The sequence below is a fragment of the Cavia porcellus genome, unplaced genomic scaffold (assembly GCF_034190915.1).
Source record: "Cavia porcellus strain 051 isolate PalLab524CR breed Dunkin Hartley unplaced genomic scaffold, mCavPor4.1 scaffold_9, whole genome shotgun sequence".
Classification (NCBI taxonomy): domain Eukaryota; kingdom Metazoa; phylum Chordata; class Mammalia; order Rodentia; family Caviidae; genus Cavia; species Cavia porcellus.
Genome location: NW_026947492.1, coordinates 10,179,977 through 10,197,996, shown reverse-complemented (window position 1 = coordinate 10,197,996; position 18,020 = coordinate 10,179,977). Strand labels below are relative to the sequence as shown.

General features: G+C 46.4%; 1 long non-coding RNA gene across 1 annotated transcript in view; it reads left to right on the top strand.

Annotated features, from left to right (window-relative positions):
• Nucleotides 1-6,941: 6,941 nt before the first annotated feature.
• The window catches only part of LOC134477528 (uncharacterized), a 30,591-nt gene continuing 19,512 nt past the window's right edge, over nt 6,942-18,020 (top strand). The window contains exon 1 of the long non-coding RNA XR_010049552.1: nt 6,942-7,087. This is a non-coding gene — a long non-coding RNA (uncharacterized LOC134477528). The remainder of the gene's footprint in view (nt 7,088-18,020) is intronic.

The following is an 18,020-nucleotide window of genomic DNA, read 5'->3' as shown; positions in this document are numbered from 1 at the left end:
TGTACACCGAGTGGCATTGTTATTTGCACATCAACTGCCAGGGAACCCCCTGCAACAGCGGGAACCCCCTGGGCACAGACAGCTGGTGGAGTGGAGTCACCTCATAGTGGGAGTTGATACAGAGGCTCAGGAGTCTCTTACACTTTTACACATCTAGACACAGCAAATGTCAGCAAAAGGAGGCCCCGGGTGCAAAGGAAATTGGACTTCATAGATCCCAGTGAGTCAGTGTCCAGCAGCCCAGGTCAGGAGGCGTGGGGAACAGGGGCATATCAAACCTGGTGTGCCAACCTGGGGTGCTAAGGTCGGGGCTTCCCCCCAGCTCAGGAAACATTCTCCTCCCCCTCCCATCTCTTTCTATCTGGTCGCTGTTCCCCTGGTAACCCCGTTACTCACTCGGCTTCCCTGAAACACTGATGCCAAGAAAAAGACAACCTGACGTGGGGACTTGTCAATCTCTGGAAAAGTTTACTATTGAAAAGACACAGTCTGTTCCTATAACACAGCAAAAATGCCACTGCTGGGTTGGGCACATACCAAATGCTTTTTGAGCAGAGGTTATCCAGTCTTTAATGGTCTTGTGAAGTGGGCATGCTTCCCTGGGTTCTACAGGCAGGAAGGTGAGTCCAGAGCTGGGTTGGAAGCAAGGTCTCTCTGACGCCAGCACCTTCTTGCAAGAGGCAGGGTCGAAGGGAGCGCTGAGCTTTGAGCCTTGGCTTATCTGTGCCACTCCGTCATCGCCACCGTGGGGGGCATGTGCCTGTTTTTGAGAGGCTGGTGCAACAAGTCCCATGTGTGGACAAGCAGGGCTGGGAGCAGGTGTTGGAGCAGGGGACTTGGCAGAAGTTGTGGTCTGGGCAGCCCCAACGGCCTGGGGTCTCCCGTGCACAGTGCTGAAGGCCACTGCGGTGGGAGAACCCAGGGCCGGAGGAGCAGGTCGGGGGCACTCTCTCTGTTTCTTGCTTCTAGGTCCATAAAGGAAAATGAGACGGGACAGGATGGGTATCTGCCTTCAGGGCGGGCTGAAGGAGGTGGGAGGCCAGACTGGACCCAGTCCGCCAGGGGTGCTAGAGCTGACTGCGATGAGAGGAATCGAAGGGAAGGGAAGAGCTAGGGATTCAGAGAGAACCATCCCCCACTAAAGTCCGGCTCTGCGAAGCGGTTCCGGGTGGCCAAGGGCAGCTCCTTCCCTGTCTTCCTTCCCCCAGAGACCCAGAGGCATGCAGGACACTAAGCCTGGAAGAGAAAGTAGCCAAGGACAGTCCCCCAGGGGGACAAGACATCATGTCTGAGTTTTTACTTGAGTGCTTTCCACGGATGTGAAGCAAACTGGCTACGGCACTGGCTGAAGCAAGCCGACAAGCAGCAGAGTCCTGACTCACACCTTCTGGCCAAGAGATCTTATTTTGGTATCATCCAGCTCTTTCATTAGCACCAAAGGTTGCTTGTGAGAGGGCTGAACAGGAGTTAGGAGAGGGTGTATACACCCAGAGCGTGGAAATGGGGCCGGGGCTCTTGCTGGTAGAGAAAGGCTCCATCTCCTGCATTGACTCTGCTGACCAGGGAGAGGCAGCTTGTCTGGGCTCTGGGTGGAGACTGCATAGACCACCAGGGACGGGGGCCATCTTGGGACAAAAAGCGTGCTAGTGGATGTGGTCTGAGAGAGTTCTAGAGTGTGGGAATTGGGTTGCTGACTGGAGGTCTGGGCTCAGACAGAGCTGGCTGCCTCCTAGTGCCCCACCCAGCCCTGCACCCCAGCTCTCTTTGTTCCCCATAGGTGGGTCTACAGGTTTATCCACCAGGCCTGCAGAGCCTCCACTGGCTCCCAGCAGATGCCCAAGCTCAGGGCCAGGAGATAAGATGCTAATCAGATTCTTCTTTGCCTGTAGGTGCTTAGCGTTAGTCAGCATTTACTTTCTACCAAAGAGGGAGCTGAAGTTGATTGTAGGGCCCCAGCGGGTCCTGCTGCCCGGGGTGCATTTCCTAACTGTAAGTCTCTCCTGCAGTGCTGAGAGCCTCAACTCGTGTCTACATCTGGGAGTTGCTAACAGCATTGCAGTGCATTATCAGGGTGCTAAGTGGGGGAGCGCTTGGGGAATCTTGGGGAATCTTTTCCAGGTCAGGGAAGAACAGAGGCATCACACTGGAGGGCCGTCTGAGACAGAGGGATTTCCAAGGCACCCAGAGGCTCACTGTTTTCTTGTCTTGGCACTGGAGCCCCCATTCCCTGGCTTCTGCTGGGCACTGGTGGCCACCATCTGGGCAGCGTGCTGCAGCTGGAGGTGTCCTTTCCTGTGAGTTAGACTTTAACTACTCCGGGGCAGGGTTTAAAAGGCGGCTCGCTGTTCCAGATGAGAGAGGTGAGCCCTGGTAAGTGGCAGAGGCAGGGCCCACCAGGCCTGCGGGCTGCCTAGTGGAGACCCACCTTCGTGCATCCCAGGCTGCACAGGCAACGGTGTTCTTTACACTCCTGGTCTTGTCTTCCCACTTCTCCATCAGTTCAGTGCGATGTGATGATATCTATGGTGAATGAGAAGCCTGACACATTTCCTGGCTATAGCTGCTCCATGGTGCACCCAGCTGTCATGGGATCCACCCCGCCTTCCCGCCCCAGTACTGGAGATTGAACTCAGGGCCCTCACGTTGAGTTTCATCCTCCGCCTCTTTTTGAGACAGGGTCTCATTCAGTCACTAAGTTGTCCAATTTGGGCTTGAATGTGTGGCCCTCCTGCTTCAGCCTCCCAGAGTGTCGTGGATGGTTTTTAATTGTCCACCTAGGTTCCTATAGATCTGTGCATTGGACCGTGTAGGTCTGATAAGTGCCTGGTGATTTCAACTGAGGCTGTGCCAGAGATACCAGCCTGGGCAAGCCCGAGCGTGGAGGAACAGGGAGGCCCCTCTCCAGATAAGACCGCGGCCTGGAGAGGCCTCACCCAGCCCAGTCACAGCTGGTTCTGTCCTGTTTGTAACGTCCCATTTTGTCCTTTGTTGACCTCACTTCTGCTTCCCTACTGTTCTTTTATTTGTTTGTTTTTTGGTTTTTTTTTGAGGTACCAGGGATCAAACTCAGGACCTTGTGCTTGCCAGGCAGGCGCTTACACCACTGAGCTAAATCCCCAGCCCTTTCCCTACCATTCTCACCAGTGCCTCAGGAGCTGTGCTCTCTTTGGGGCCAGGCAGCGGGAGAGACCCTGAAATTCCTGCCTCACCTTTCCCCAGGTACCCAGGTCTGCATAAGAGCCCAGCGCGGGACAGTCGGGCCTGTAGGCAGGACACAGGTGGCGACCCAGCTCTAAAGTCAGAGTACATCCCGGTGACACTAGGCCAGGCACTGGGCTCTCAGCTCCTCATCTGGGCTACCCCTACTTTAGGGGAGACGCACCTAGCCCCAAGTTCCTAAAAGTTCTGAGCTTTCTCATGTTCTCACAAGCATGTCTCTAGTTGATCCCTACTCCAAGCCACCCATCCTGAACGCCCTCCTGAGCGCTGTCACTTTCTGGGTGCCCATGCTGTGGCTGCCTGGGTCCGTTTTTGGATGAAACAATAGTTTCATCCCCCCCATCCAGGCCTTGGGGGGACACTGACCCTGAGTTTGGAGTGAGAAGAAGGAAGCTGCAGTGGAAAGAGGGACAGACACTGAAAAGGGGACAGAGGATCACTTATCACCGGGGAGGGGGACACAGACCCGAGGTGAGAAGCCCTCAACATGTGTTGGGAGGGTGACTCCCTCTGCCAGCAGGGTGACTAGCCATAGGTACTTGGGAGGTGTTTTTTTTTCACAATGACAAATCTTGCTTGAATTAGGTAGGACAACCAATCAACTGCCCTAATTAGTTGACCTATAGGACTGAGGGTCCATAGTCTCCAGACTGTGTTACCTTGTCCCCAGCTCCAGGTATCAAATTACAGGCTTGGATGAACTGCAGGTGAATGTAATTTTTCATGTTTAAGCTGTTTGTGCTTAATTTCACAAATATTGCCTCTTGACACGGTAAAGCTCAGTGTCTAGTGCACAGTCCCTGGTCACACTCTCCGGCCTACTGGCTTTCTGCTCCCTTTCCGTACACCTGCCCTTCCTCCCCGCAGACCTGTAGCTCGTTACCTTTCAGTCCCTCCCATCAGCCTCTTCCTGGCTTTGCTGTCAGCCTTCTCCACCCAGCCCCAGGCGAACCCTTCAACCTGCCTTCCCTTTGCAAAACCCCCGCCCTGCTGTTCACGGCACCTGGTCAGATAGCGTTCACCCACGCCTGCCCTGCACCTGGATGCTAAACACCCTGCAGCCACAGGACAGGACCACAGCCACAGCGTAGTTGCCACAACCCCCAAATCTGGGTTCCTGGCTGTGCTCCCAGAACTGTGCTTACCCCCAGTAGTACGCCCATCCCGGAAGAGCAGCCTGACTCCAAGCCCCCGCCCCAAGTCTGGGTTGCTGCTCTCGGGTCTATGTGCCTTGCCTGTGGCAAAACAGCAGCGCATCATTATGTGTTAAATAAATAAATGACCAAGCAAGCCTTCCTAGAAGAGGACCTTATTAAGTGGTATTTTGTAGGCAGTCATGAAATGGCGTGGGAAGGAGGCGATGAAGGAATTGTTTAGACTGGGGGTTTCAGCACGAATTTCTTCAGAATCCAGGGGAGATGAAGGGAAATGACTAGGCGTGTGTCATGGACAGTGGGAGACACCTGCAGAAGGCACGTCCTGTGAAGGGCAAGACCTTCGAGCATGAATACAGCATTGTCCAGCTCTAACAAAGCACAAAGCCCTGTGCCCAACCGGAGGTGGTGGGCTGGCGTGATGACGGTAATATATGACACAAAGTGAGCAAGACTATTGAAATAGAGTCATCGATGGGTCCTTAATGAGGCGTGGCTTTGCTACACTGATCCCTGCAGGATCCAGTCTCCACAGCTCGTCCTCCTTGACACAGGCCCAGGTACTTAGAGGCCCTGGGATTCGAGGGCCTTACTTAGAGACTCCAGAATGTCTTGGAAGCCACAGCATGAATGTCATGCAAGAGACACAGGAAGTGGAAATTGTCTTTGTTTTTCTTCTATAATATCCTGAAGGCAGGTATGGGAACCACCATCACTGGGGAACAGGGCTTAGGGAGGGGTGTTTGGAACCATGAATGAGTCCTCATAGCCCCATCTGGGACAAGAAATGACATACTTTGTAACATATTTCCAAGTGAATAAGACCCCCATGAACATGTTGGAGAGGGTGGTGAGCTTGGGAGGGGTCTAGGAACTCTACAGCAGGTTCAAGGATGCCCGGTCCTGCCTGTTGCCTAGTTCTTGGGGGAAGGAGCCATTTCAGCCACCAGAGGGCGCACAGGCCCCGGGAACGGTTTCTCAGGGATGTGTCAAGAGAAAAAGAGGCAGGTGGGAAACCAGTACCACGCTCTGACCTTTTGAATCACTCTGGCTTTCCCTCCGCACTAGAGCCTTTCAGCGCTTCCTGTATTTGCCCTGCACCCAGGAGGGGAGGCCTGGCCTAGCAGGCTTTGGGGATGCAGACTGTCAGGACCCTGGAGGGTCCACAGCCTGGGTAGCAGTTACATCCCCGAAGCTGCAGATCTGAGTGGGGTCCCTCTGATGGAGGGACACACAGAGCCCAGCAAAGAACCTAGGGCGGAGTGCTGGTCCTGCCTAGGACTTTAAGGAACCTCAGAGCGTGGTGCTGGTTTCACATCCACTTGGCTTTCTCTCTAACCAGCCTTCCTAGATGCCTCACAGTATTTGCTGAGGCTCTTGAAGCCTGAGTGGTTAACCAGGCTGAAAAGTCAGGGGAAAGGCACACAGGAGAACACCCCAAGCCAAGGCCAGGGGGCAGGCACCTTCTTGCTCTGCTCAGGTTTGGCTAGACGGGAAAATACTCAGGCAGGACTCGTAGGCTGAGGCTGGCGGATGGCAGTGTTGGATACTGTGCTGGGGGAGAAATGGGAGCTTATCTTGCAGAAGAGACGCGCCTCCTTGGAAGCTGAAGAAGACTGAGATTTGGTGGAGCCCAAGGTTCTTACAGTCTTAGAGGCTTTCTTAGAACAAGAATATAAAATTAAGTTGGGGGGGCTTGAAGGATCAATGCAAGTCAAGGGCCTGAGGCTTGGTTTATTTGTTTCGTGGTGAACCCTCCTCTGTGCACGAGGCACAGCTTTCATAATCCCTCTACTTCCTTTTAGGGCTCTGGGGTGCCCTTAGCAGCTCCCTGCAAATCTTCTTTTGCTCCTGTCCATCTCTCTTCTAAGTCCCCCAGAGCCTGAGTCCGCCACAGGAACTTGGATTCAGGAAGTCTGGGGTTTTGTTCAGGAGAAAGGAGGGGGAGGGCACAGCTGGGTGTGGGAGGGGGTCCCCCGAGGGATCCCCCTTCATACAAAGTTTTGTTCCCAGTCCTTCAGGGGGTGGGGTGGAGGTGGGGGCTTGAATCAAACCTGTTAACTTTTAAGTGACACATGTGGAGGATTTCTCATCTGCATGACTTTTACACCTGCGTGTCCTCCTCCCCCATCCCCGGAGGGAGTTCAAAACCATTCCCTGCAGCAGGCTCAAGACTGGTTTGTCCTGCGGACACCTGGTGGGCGAGACCTCACACACACCTGTTGCATTACTCTCTGCTTGGACACCTGCAGTCAAACGTGGTACCCTCGAGGTGAAACCACAGACACCGGGCTTTGGGTTTCCCCCTTCCTGCAGTGTGTTTTGATGGTAATGGTGCACAGGTGGGCGGGGCCGCAGCCCTGGCAACCCAGTTGGTCTATGTGTAGGGTAGTGAGATAGAGTTCTTACTCTGCCCCTTTGTGCGTGGTTGGGGGAACTCTCACCTGGTAAAACCTCAGTTTCAGGCTGTGCCATGTAACAGATGTCTGAAACTCAGCACTGGTTTGCAAGATCTTCTGGGTGTTCAACCTGGGGGGGGTCTCGTCCGGGGCAGGGGGACATGGGGTGTTCACTAGTACAATAGTGAGTGCTGTGTTAGTCTGGGAGGACAGAGCTGAATCAAGTGTGGCCTTGTCCTCAAGACTCACTTCAACATCCAGGAGCGAGTCCTGGGTGTCAGGGACTGAGCTGGCTGGTGGGAGATCTGGAGCCGGGTGAGTGAGCTGTGAGCCCAAGCATGAGGAGCCCCAGTCTCTACGGGGTGGGAATCTCCCCTCTGCATCCAGAGACCAAAACAAGGCAGAGGGCAGCCTGCAGGGTTGGGTGGGACGCTTCGTTGTCTTCTGGTGCCACAGCGGGGACGAATGGATGCCTCTGACCTCTGCTGGTCCCTTCTTGGCCCTGATGCAGACGGAGATGACCTGCCTCTCCCTTGCTCATGCGTCCCCATGAAGGCTCCGAGCAAAACCCTTCTTCTTCTGCTTCCCTAAGTCTCGCGGAATCAAAATGGGAGGATGAAATAAATTGAAGTACCCTCCATCCCCAGAGAGGGTGTCTAGGGGGAACTTAAGGGAAACAGGCGGCCTGGGGTGCAGTATCCATTGAGGGAACAGGAAGGAGAGAGATGGAGCTATCCAAAGATCGAGGTGTTTCTAGAGCTTCATAGACAGATGCAGAAACCTCAAAGCCTCTGAACTTGCAACCATGCAGAACAGCCTAAGTTTATCCTGCTTTCTGCAGTGTACCCGAGCCAGCCTGGCTTATGGTGAGGACACAGAGGTGGGGCCGGAGGAGTTTGGGTGAAAGCATCTGGGCAGCAGGAGGAGCCTGGGGTATCCAAATGGGCGTTCACTGCCGTGTGCCTGTCGGCTCTTTCCACTGCCACCCTCCGCCCCAAGTCCTGACGGAAGAGACAGAGTGGAAGCACCCTGGCCTCTGAACTTCCCCAGGAGAGTCAGGTGCCTGCTGATGGCCGGGGCAGCTGATGGCTGGTGCAGCTGGCTGGGTAGGGCATTCAGCTCACCTGCGCTCTGTGTCCACCTGCACAGAAGCATGGCTTTGTCTAGGAAGGCCCCCCAGCATGGGTTCACCCAGCTAACAGGCCTCTTGGCAGAACTTTGGATTTCACCCCTTGCTTGACAGAGGAGTCACCCCTTGCTTGGGAGGCTGCCTCTGTGGAGAAAGGTGTTTAATGATCCCCCAAAGCCTTTTTGTCTTCCATTACCTCAGGTGAGCCTTGTCACAATGTCATGAGGCACAGCTGACTCATGTTATAGAAGATGAACCTGAAGATCAGAGTGACTTGCCCAAGATAGACGGCAGCGATGCAGGCTGGGATTGGGGCTCTCCTCTGAAGAAAGCCCTGTGCTCCCTGTTCTGGACATTTCACAGAAATGGGATCATATAGTATGTGGGCTTTTGGGACTGGCTTCTTTCATTTTAGCATAATGATCATCCAAATTGTACCATATATCAGAAATATATTCATTTCTGATATATATCAGAAATATATTCATTTCTTTTTGTTTTTGGTACCGGGGATTGAACTCACAGCCTCATGCTTGCCAGGCAGGTGCTTAAGCTGCTGAGCTAAATCCCCGGGATTCATTCATTTTTTATGGCCAAATAACATCCCATTGTATAAATATTTCACATTTTTGTTTAGTCATTCATCAATCAATTCCTTAACATTTTCTGTACATAAGATTATGTCATCTGTAAACAGAAATAGTTTCATTTCTTTTTTTCTAATGATGCCTTTTATTTTACTTTTTCCTATTGCCTTGGTTAGAATCTCCATTACAACGCTGAGTAGAAGTGCTGAGGGCAGACATCTTTATTTTTCCTGATTTTAGAAGGAATTTCTCTTGCCATCTCTGGGTTTCTCCTGAAGCTCCCTGAGCAGATTGAGGAAGCTCTCTTAATTCTTAGTTTATTGAGTGTTTTCAGCGGGCTTTGTTGAGTGCTTTTTCTGCACCAGTTGGGATGTTCATATGAGTTTTTAAGTCTATTGATACGCTGTATTATATTATTTAAACTGTTGAGCCACACACACTCCTGGAAGAAAAACTTGGTTAGAGCCTAGAGTTCTTTTTAGATATTGCTGAGTTTGATGTGTTATAATTTTTTTGAGGATTTTGGTATCTACATTTGTAAGAGATATTTGTCTTGTGATTTTTTTGGTTGGTTTTGGTATCATAGAAATAGTCTGACACACTGAGTTGAGAAGTGTTTCCTTCTCTCCTTTTTTTTTTTTCTGGTACTGGGGATCGAACTCATGACCACCTGCTTGCAAGGCAGGCGCTTATGCCACTGAGCTAAATCCCCAGCCCCGTTTCTTTCTCTTCTATTGCTTAGAATAGTTTGTACAGAATTTTTATTAAGTCCTTAAATGTTTGGAAAAATTCAGTAGGAAAGATATTTGGGTTTATTTTTCTTTGTGGTTAGCTTTTTAATTACTAATCCAATCTCTTCCCTTGGTATGTGTATTCAGATTGTCTATTTCTTCTTGAGTCACTTTTGATAGTTTATGTTTCTAGAAATCTGTCCGTTTCCCTAAGTTATCTATTTTGGTATGCCTAGTATGTTCCTAGTATTCCTTTATAATCCTTTTAAAAAACTTTCCGTGGGGTCAATGGCATTTTCCTCTGTTTAATAACTGAGTCTAATAATTTGAGATCTCTGTCTCTGTCTCTCTACGTTAATCTAGTTAAAGACTTATTAATATTGTTAATAATTTCAAAGAACAAATTTTTATTTCACCCATGTTTCCCATTGTTTTAAATTTTATTAACTTCTTCTGTGCTCTTTATTATTCTTTTCCTTCTGCTTGCTCTAGATTTAGTTTGTCCTTTTTCTAGTGTCTTAGAGAGGAAGAGTAGGCCATTGATTTCAGATTTTTCTTCTTTATTAAAGCAGGCACTTAACAGACATAAATTTCCTTCGAATCACAACTTTGACTGATCATATGAGTTTTGGCGTGGAATGTCTTCATTTTGATTCATCTCAAAGTATTTTTAATTCACTTTTTTTATGTTCCTACTTAAGAGTGTGTTGTTTCATTTCCGCCTATTTGTGAGTTTCACGTTTTTCCTGATGTTTATTTCTAATTTCTTTTGACCATGGCTGGAGAATGTGCTTACTGTCATTGCTGCCCTTTAAATTTTATTAGGTTTGGTTCATGCGCTGGCAGATGGGTTATATGAAGATGTTTTATGTGCATCTGAGAAGGATGCGTGTTTTGTTATTAAGTGTGATGTTCTACAGCCTACAGCCTGCTAGGCAAGAGTTGGGGCTGTGTAAGTATCATTCAATCTTCTATTTCTTTGTTGTTTTAGTTTAATTTCTCTACCCAGCATTGAAAACAGAATTATGAAATGTTCGACTATTGTATTTGGTTTGTTCTTTCTTTCTTTCCTGTAGTTTTTGCTTCATGTATTTTGGCACTCTGTTGTTAAGGGCATATTTGTTTGACCATATTATCACTATGAGATGTCTGTCTGTGTTTAGTAAGTTTTTTTCTTTTTCTACTTAGTCTGGTAGTAGTAAAGTGACTGTAGCTTTCTTGTGGTTTTTGCTTACATGAGTTGTTTTTCCATTCTTTGAATCTAAATTGAGTTTCCTATGAGAGCATAGAACTGATCATATTTTTCTTTTCTCTTTCTCTGTCTCCTTTTTCTCGTTTGCAGCACTGAGGATTAACCTCAGGCCTGTGTGTGTAGAAGGTACTCTACCACTGAGCCGCATCCCAGCCCATGTGTTTTTTTTCTTTACTAAGTCTGATGATCTCTTTTAACTGGATTTGGTTATTCATGTTTAGCGCTATTAATGGCCAGTCAGGTTTACATCTGTCACTGTAATTTCTGTTTTTTATGTCTCATGTTTTGGGTTTTATTCCTTCTTTACTGCTTCCTTTATTATACTTATTGTTTTATCAACTGTAGTCATTTCTTTAGCTCTATGAATCTTTGGCCTTATTCACCTCCTTTGTGGTATCATTGACAAATATAATTCTCTACATTGTAGGTCCCACATTGCACTGTATACATTTACTTATGAGGAGAAAAATATGCACTTATAAGTTTTAAAAATAATGATTTTTTTTTTACTGGCCTCTCTCTTTCCCTCTTTCCTACTTAAGAGTGTGGCTTTCTCTGTGTATACGAATGCATTAAAATTATTTTCCAGGGTTACTTGTTTTCAGTCTATGGGTGAGTTGAGATCACGTACACTGATAGATGTAACTGATATGCACTAACTTATGGTGTGTTATCTTTCTGTTGTTGGCTTTTTACTGTTTTCTGCTTGTTTACCCTGCTTAGTGGTTTCCTTCTGCCACTGTTCTTGGCATTGTAGTTATCTTTATCTCTTTCTAGAGTGTCTTTCACTCTAGAAAGTGTTGGTTTGGTGGTCATGAGTTTCTTCTGTTGTTCTTTGTCATGGAAGTGTCTTATTTCTCCATTAATTTACAAAGATAGTTTTGCAGGGTACGTCAAGCTGGGTTGGAAGTTGTTTTCTTTCAGGACTTGAAGTACTTCACTCCAAACTCTTCTTGACTTGAAGCTTTGTGCTGAGAAGTCTGCTTCTGATAGATTTTCCTTCATAAGTGATCTGCTTCTTTTGTCTGACAGCTTTTAGTATTTTGTTCTTGTGCTGAATGTCTGGTATCCTAATTCTTAGATGCCTGCATGAAGATTTATTTTGGTTATGGCTGATTGGGGCTCTATATGCCTCATTATCTGTGTATCAGATTCTCTTCCCATGTTTGGAAAATTTCCTGCATTATTTCTGTAAATAGTCTTCTTGTGTCATTTGTGTTGACCCTGCTTTTTCACTGACACCTATCAATCTTGTATTGTTTCTCTTCGCATTGTCTTGCAGCTGTTTAATTGTTGTTTTTGGTTCCTTGTTATTGTTGAGATCTTTTCTTTCATGATCATAAGCTTCCATTCCATCTTGAAGGTCTAATAGTCTATTGTTAGCTTAATTCAAGTGGTTTTGCCAGCTTTCAGTGGAATTTTTAATTTCCTGAATAACACTTTGGTTTTTTTGAGGGTTGCTGGGCATTCCCCTGATGGATTGCACTGGGCTGCTGGGCTGGGCAGAGCTCAGATCCTCTGTGAGCAAGCAGGATGTACCCCCAATGTGTGGTGCCAGGGCCTTGCTCCTGGCTGAGCAGAGTTCAGACCTCTGGGACCTGCTGGGCTAGCTGAGATGCATCCCTGAACTATGACACTGGGACCTTGTATTGTGATGGGCAGAGCTCAAAATCTCCAGGGCCCAGGGCTAGGCTGGTCGCTCCCTGATGGATGGCTCTGGGGCTCTGGGCTGGGCAGATTTCGAATCTTCCATGCAGCTTGTGGGGGCACATCCCTGGAATATGGTGCCGGGGACTTGTTCTTTTCAGTCTGAAGAATGTCCTTTGGTTTCTCCTGCAAGGTGGGCCTGCTAGCAACAAATTCTCTCACCCTTTGTTTATCTGGGGAAGTCTTTATGTTGTCTTTTGAAACAATTTTTTTGAAAGATCACTTTATTAAATACAGGATTTGGGGTTGACAGTATTCATCATTGAGCGCTACTATTTGTGATTTCCATTATTTCTTCTGGGACACCAGCTTGTAAACTTCTCGGGCTCCTTTGTAAGTGACAGAATTGTTTTTCTTTTGCTGCCTGCATTTTCTGTTTGTCATTGACTTTCGGTACTTTTTGCTATCATATGGCTATTTGCAAATCTCCTTGAGTTTATTCTACTTGAAGATCACTATGCTTCTGAGTGTGTACGTTATCACTTTCTGATAAATTTAAGAGGCTTTTTGCTATTTAATTTGTTTGTTTGTCTTGAGACAGGGTCTTACTGTGTACCCAGGCCATCCTTTAACGCACAGCATTTTTACTGCTTCGGCCTCCTGAGGGCTGCGGTTACAGGCATGTACCCAATGCCTGCTTGACAAGTGTGTTTCTCACCTGTCATTCCAGCCCTGCTATTACACATATGTGGGGGCATAATGTCCTGGTTTCTCTGGCTATTCACTTACCTGTTTGTTTTCTGTTTTAGCTTGGTTCAAGTTCTTTATTTACTTTTTCTGCTAGTTTACATACACTGTTGAGTTGCTCTAGTGAATTATTTTATTAAATTAGAATTTTCAACTCCAGAATTTCCATTTGGTTCTTATTATGGTTTTTTTTTTTTTTTGTCTTTTTCATTTTTATCGGTACCGGGGATCGAACTCACAACTGCCTGCTTGCAAGGCAGGCACTTATGCCACTGAGCTAAATCCCCAGCCCCTTTCCATTTGGTTCTTAAAAAAAAAAAAACAAAAAAACAAAAAACGATCTCTATCTCTTCACCGATTCTCTACGGGACGTGTGACTTGTTACTGTACCTCTTTCTATTTTTTAAATCATATTTTCCTTTAGTTCAATATATGTACTTACTAGGGCTATTTTTCTGTTAAATCTAATTTTTGCAGGTGATTTGTGTTGCTTAATACTTGTATGTATACTGGTTATATTCTCTTGTCCCTTTGTTGCCTCTTTTTGTTACAAGAAACTAAACATTTTAGATAATATATCACAACACTTTGGGGTCCTGATTCTTTCCCTTTCTTCTGTTATGGGGTGAAGGGTACTGTTCTTGGCTGAGCGGTCTGGAGTATAGTGCCCTACTTTGCTGAACTGAGAGGAAGACAGGAGATTCTTATCTTTTTAAGTAAACATTAATAAATATTATCAAATCGTAAACAAATATTTATAGTTTTTTATAGGCTACTTGCCTGTAAGACTTTAAAAAAAAAGCCAGGTCTCACCTGGGTCACTGGAGTACAAAGGTTCATGGATTTTCTCATGTCAGAATTTTCTTTCTCTGTTCTTTTTAGTCCTGAATAAACCCAAAGAGACTGTTAGAGATCCCTGGTCAAGATTTAAAAAAAAAAATCTGTTTTGGTCCAATTTGATTACCTGACTGTGATTTTTAATGTCACATTATAGCCATTCAGCTAGGGATCCTTTAGTTGATTCAGATGGAAATCATGCATTGACGAAATGCAACCATGCTGGCAGTCCTGGGCTGCTGGTCACTGCCGCCGCTGTCTCGGTCACCAGTCTTTGCTGGCTGCTAATCTCTGGGGCTTTTTGGTATTGATAGCTGAGTGTTCTTTATTTTTGTCTTTTATATTTCTCTGGAAACAACAGCTCTGTCCACACTACTCAGGATAAAAATCCCAAATAGGCTTACAGACACTTTGGAGCCCACACTACCAGAGAAATAAATCATGAACAGGTTTACAGGAACAGACAGGGCCTGTACTGCAGCTCACGGTGGGAAGATGCTTCACAGAGAGGAATCCTCATGGACTAAAACCCAAAGAGCACCTTGGAAGTGCCATTTATGCAGCAACTTACAGACCTGTTTCAGTGCGGGTGAGGGTTAACATTAGTGAATCTTCTGGAATGCTGCTATGAATGTTGGGTATGCAAATAAGGGGCCTAGATGCCTCCCCTCTTGATTTTAACCATTCCAAAGTGCTTTCTCTGATCTTCAAAAATGCAACAATATCATCTGGAGTGGCTGAATTGGGGTAGGGGCCCCACACTCCCTGGCTCTACATGTCAGTGTGGAAAATGGTGATTTGAAAGCCAGGGAGGACACCGCTAAATGCCCAGGGAGGACGCTGAAACACACTGCCCCAGTCTATTAAAATGTAAACAGGAGCAATGGAAGCAAGAGGGGAGGCAGACAGCCGCTGGCTAAGCCACACTCCCTCTCCAGCAGGCAGGGGAAGATGAGCCAGATGCTTCTCTTCTGCCTCAGTTTCCCTCCTACAAAGCTACCTGCGCAGATAGCAGGATGTTTGGCACACTTGCCATGCAGTTTATGGCAAAACAATAATTACTCGAAGTCAGCTCAACGCATCTTGCCTCCCAACTATTCTTTCCTTTATGTTTTCTGCTGTAATTTATTCTATGGACGGCAGCCAGAGTGGTTTTAAGAAAGGACACAGGTAGCTCTCACATCACACTGCTTAAATGCTTGGGTGGTTTCCTATGGTTATTGTAATAAATCATAACATGCTTAACATGGGCTACAATGCCTGTTCATCTCTTTGTGCCCTGCCCTCTTGTGCTCCATTCCCTGGTCTCTCTCCACTCCCTGACCCATGCCAATGTGAACTCCAGCCTTGCAGATACCTTTCAAACTTTTGTTGTCTGTATCTTACATTCTCCTCTACTTCTGGGCCTGTACACATGTAGTTTTCTTGGCCTAAAATACCTTTGTAAACTTATTTTTTAATTCCTATCATTCTTCAGGTATTGCTTAAATGTCAAGCTCAGGAACCTCCTATTTTTTAGGAGGTTTTCCTATAATGGTTTTCCTGGCACTCTGATCCCTCATGCTTCTTCCTAGCACGTGTTTTTAGCAATCAATTAGCAGGGTGATGCTGTATGCAGCATATTTCCCTATGGAGCATAGCTTCATGGCAACAAGACTACTCTGTCTTGGCTACTCTATGCCCATTGTGGACTGGACACAGGGCCCTGCACATAATAAGAACTTCATACATAATTTTTCAGTGTGGGAATGAATACTTCTGCAGGCCTGATGAAAGAAGAGGTGCTTTGGGGCTTTACTTAGGGCTGATATGAAACTAGAAGAAAAGTTATATACATTTTAGGAAAAAACTCCTTACCTTCTCTTCAAACTTCTCAACTCCTTCAAAATTACAGCTTGGTCTCACTAACTGAAAGTTAAATGGACTCATATTCCATGAGCTGTTTCACTGATTGCTCCTGAACTGTTGCAATCAGTTAAGGGTTCTTTTGTTCAATTTGGATGGAAATCATGAACTGCAAAGAGCAGCTCTGCTAGCAGTTCTGTTTTTTGAGGTTCAATGGCCCCAACCTCTCAACCCTTAGTGTTATAACTCTGGGCCCCAAAGCTATCAGTTGACACTGGTTAATGTTAAATGCCATTGCTCAGCTCTGTCAGTTGCTGGCCTTGGTCAATGATCTTCATTGGCTGGTGGTCTCTGGGACTTTTCAGGGTTAATAACGCTAATAATATAGCTTTTTTTTTTTAGCGTCTTGCTATGCAGTTTAGGCTGGTCCTGAACTCAATGTGTATCCCAGGCCACCCTCTAACTCATGGTGAGCCTTTTGCCTCAGCCACCTGCGTTCTGGGATCACTGATGTATGCCAGCATACCTGGTTTATAGCTTTTTTAAAGCAACCATTCTGTTTGCAGTATTTGGACAAGAATTCCAAATAGATTTATAGGCTAATCTGAGTAACATCACCCAAGAAATAAATCATGAGTAAGTTTATAGGGCCACTGGTTTTATTTGAACAAGGTCTTTTGCTACAAAACAGGGAGGTCTGTGCGTTAGAGGAAGATCTTCTTGATTACCCCCAAAGCTGTGAGAACACTGATGCTTATATATCAGTAAAAGGCCTGTGATTGATCCAAATTCTAGCCTAATAACTGGTCCAAATTCAAGCCTGCTGATTGGTCCAAATTGGAGCCTGCGAGTTGGTTCAAATTGGTCTAACCTCAATCCTTCTAATTCAGGTTTACTGATTGGTCCAAATTCAATTCTAATGCTTAGTTTAGTTCAAATCTGCTATTTTTCAGGGCAGACATCTCTTGAAATGGGTTCAGGGCATTTAGGATAGTTGCAACCATCATCTGGGCAGCTGGGTTCCCCCCGACCCCAGCAAAAATAGCCAGGCTAAAACTGGGAAATCTAGTTGTGTTATTCATAGCTTATAAGAGCTTGAGGATATTGGGCTGTTAACAATTGTCTCCGATATTTGTTAATATTTGCCACATTGGGGGAAGTTTCCTGTTGCTTCTTGCATGGAGCAGCATGGGTAAGTGTGGAGCACTGCAGTTGGCAGCCAAGACTTACCTCCTATTAGGGTGGCCTGGAGAGTGGCTGTGGAGTAACCTGGGAGGACATGGAAGCCAACTGTCTTAGTCCCTCTTCAGGGGATGAAGGGTGACAGGAGGAAGCAAGGGGGAGGATTGTCACAGCTGCCAGCCAATCACACTCTTTTCCATTCCCTCTTCAGTGATCGCAGGGGAAAGGGAGGACAGGCACTGCTCCTCTGTCCCAGGGCTGTGCTGCAGGAAGGTGGTCCACTCCTCTGCCATTCTTGTGACGAATGTCTTGGTTACTACAGAAGGAGTCATTTCTTGCTTGTACCCTTGCCTTTGTGATTCCTGACCCTGTTTCAACTCATGATTGTAATTATGAGATTAGGAACATAAATTTAGATAGTTACAACTTTTTTAAAAATGAAGAATCAATAACAACAACTAATATTTGTTTCCTTTGTGGTTGATATGGATGATTTCAAATAAATCAATTTCAGGTGGTAGGTACTTCTCCTTCTCTGTTCAAGAATTTAATGTCTTATTCAAGAACACACTGCAAGTACTTGGTAAAGCTGAGATCAAAGTCTCATCTGTCAAGCACCAGCACCCAAACACTTAACCTCTGTTTTATATTGCCAGGAAATTCTAGCATTTTGTAAGTGATTTCTTGCTGTCTGACCGTCTTTTGAACTTTTAAACCTTCATCTGAAGAGTACTGAGAGAGTCAAACGCTTCCCTTTTCATTTTATCAAGAGATCATTAACCAAAATTTGTGTTAAGCACTCCGTGTTTGAGTGGCTGTGAGTGCTGGTCTAGACGTTCTTGATTTTACGAGGACATTGTCAGGAAGCCAGAGATCACCCCCACCACACCACCAGAAAACCCTCAATTAGACTAAGAAGGCAGTACGTAAAAAAGCATAGAAGAAACCACAGAGAGGCGTCTCACATGAACCTGTTTAAACATTATCTCCTAAAACTTTAAATTAAGAAAATACATGTCAAAGGACTTTAACCCAAACTGGAAGGTAGGTTTTAAAATACCTTCCATAGTGTCTATGTCTTTTAGAATCCTAGCTAATTTGTAGCCAAGAATAATACCTTTAGATTAAGTCTGATTTACAGAAAACAGATGAAGACTTTCTGTCACTAAAATTTTTGAGAGTTGGGTCTGGTGGTGCACACCTGTAATTCCAGCAGGTGGGTAACCGTGAGTCTGAGCCCAGCCTGTGCATAGTGAGTCCAAAGCCAGCCTGAACTGCATAGTGAGAGCCT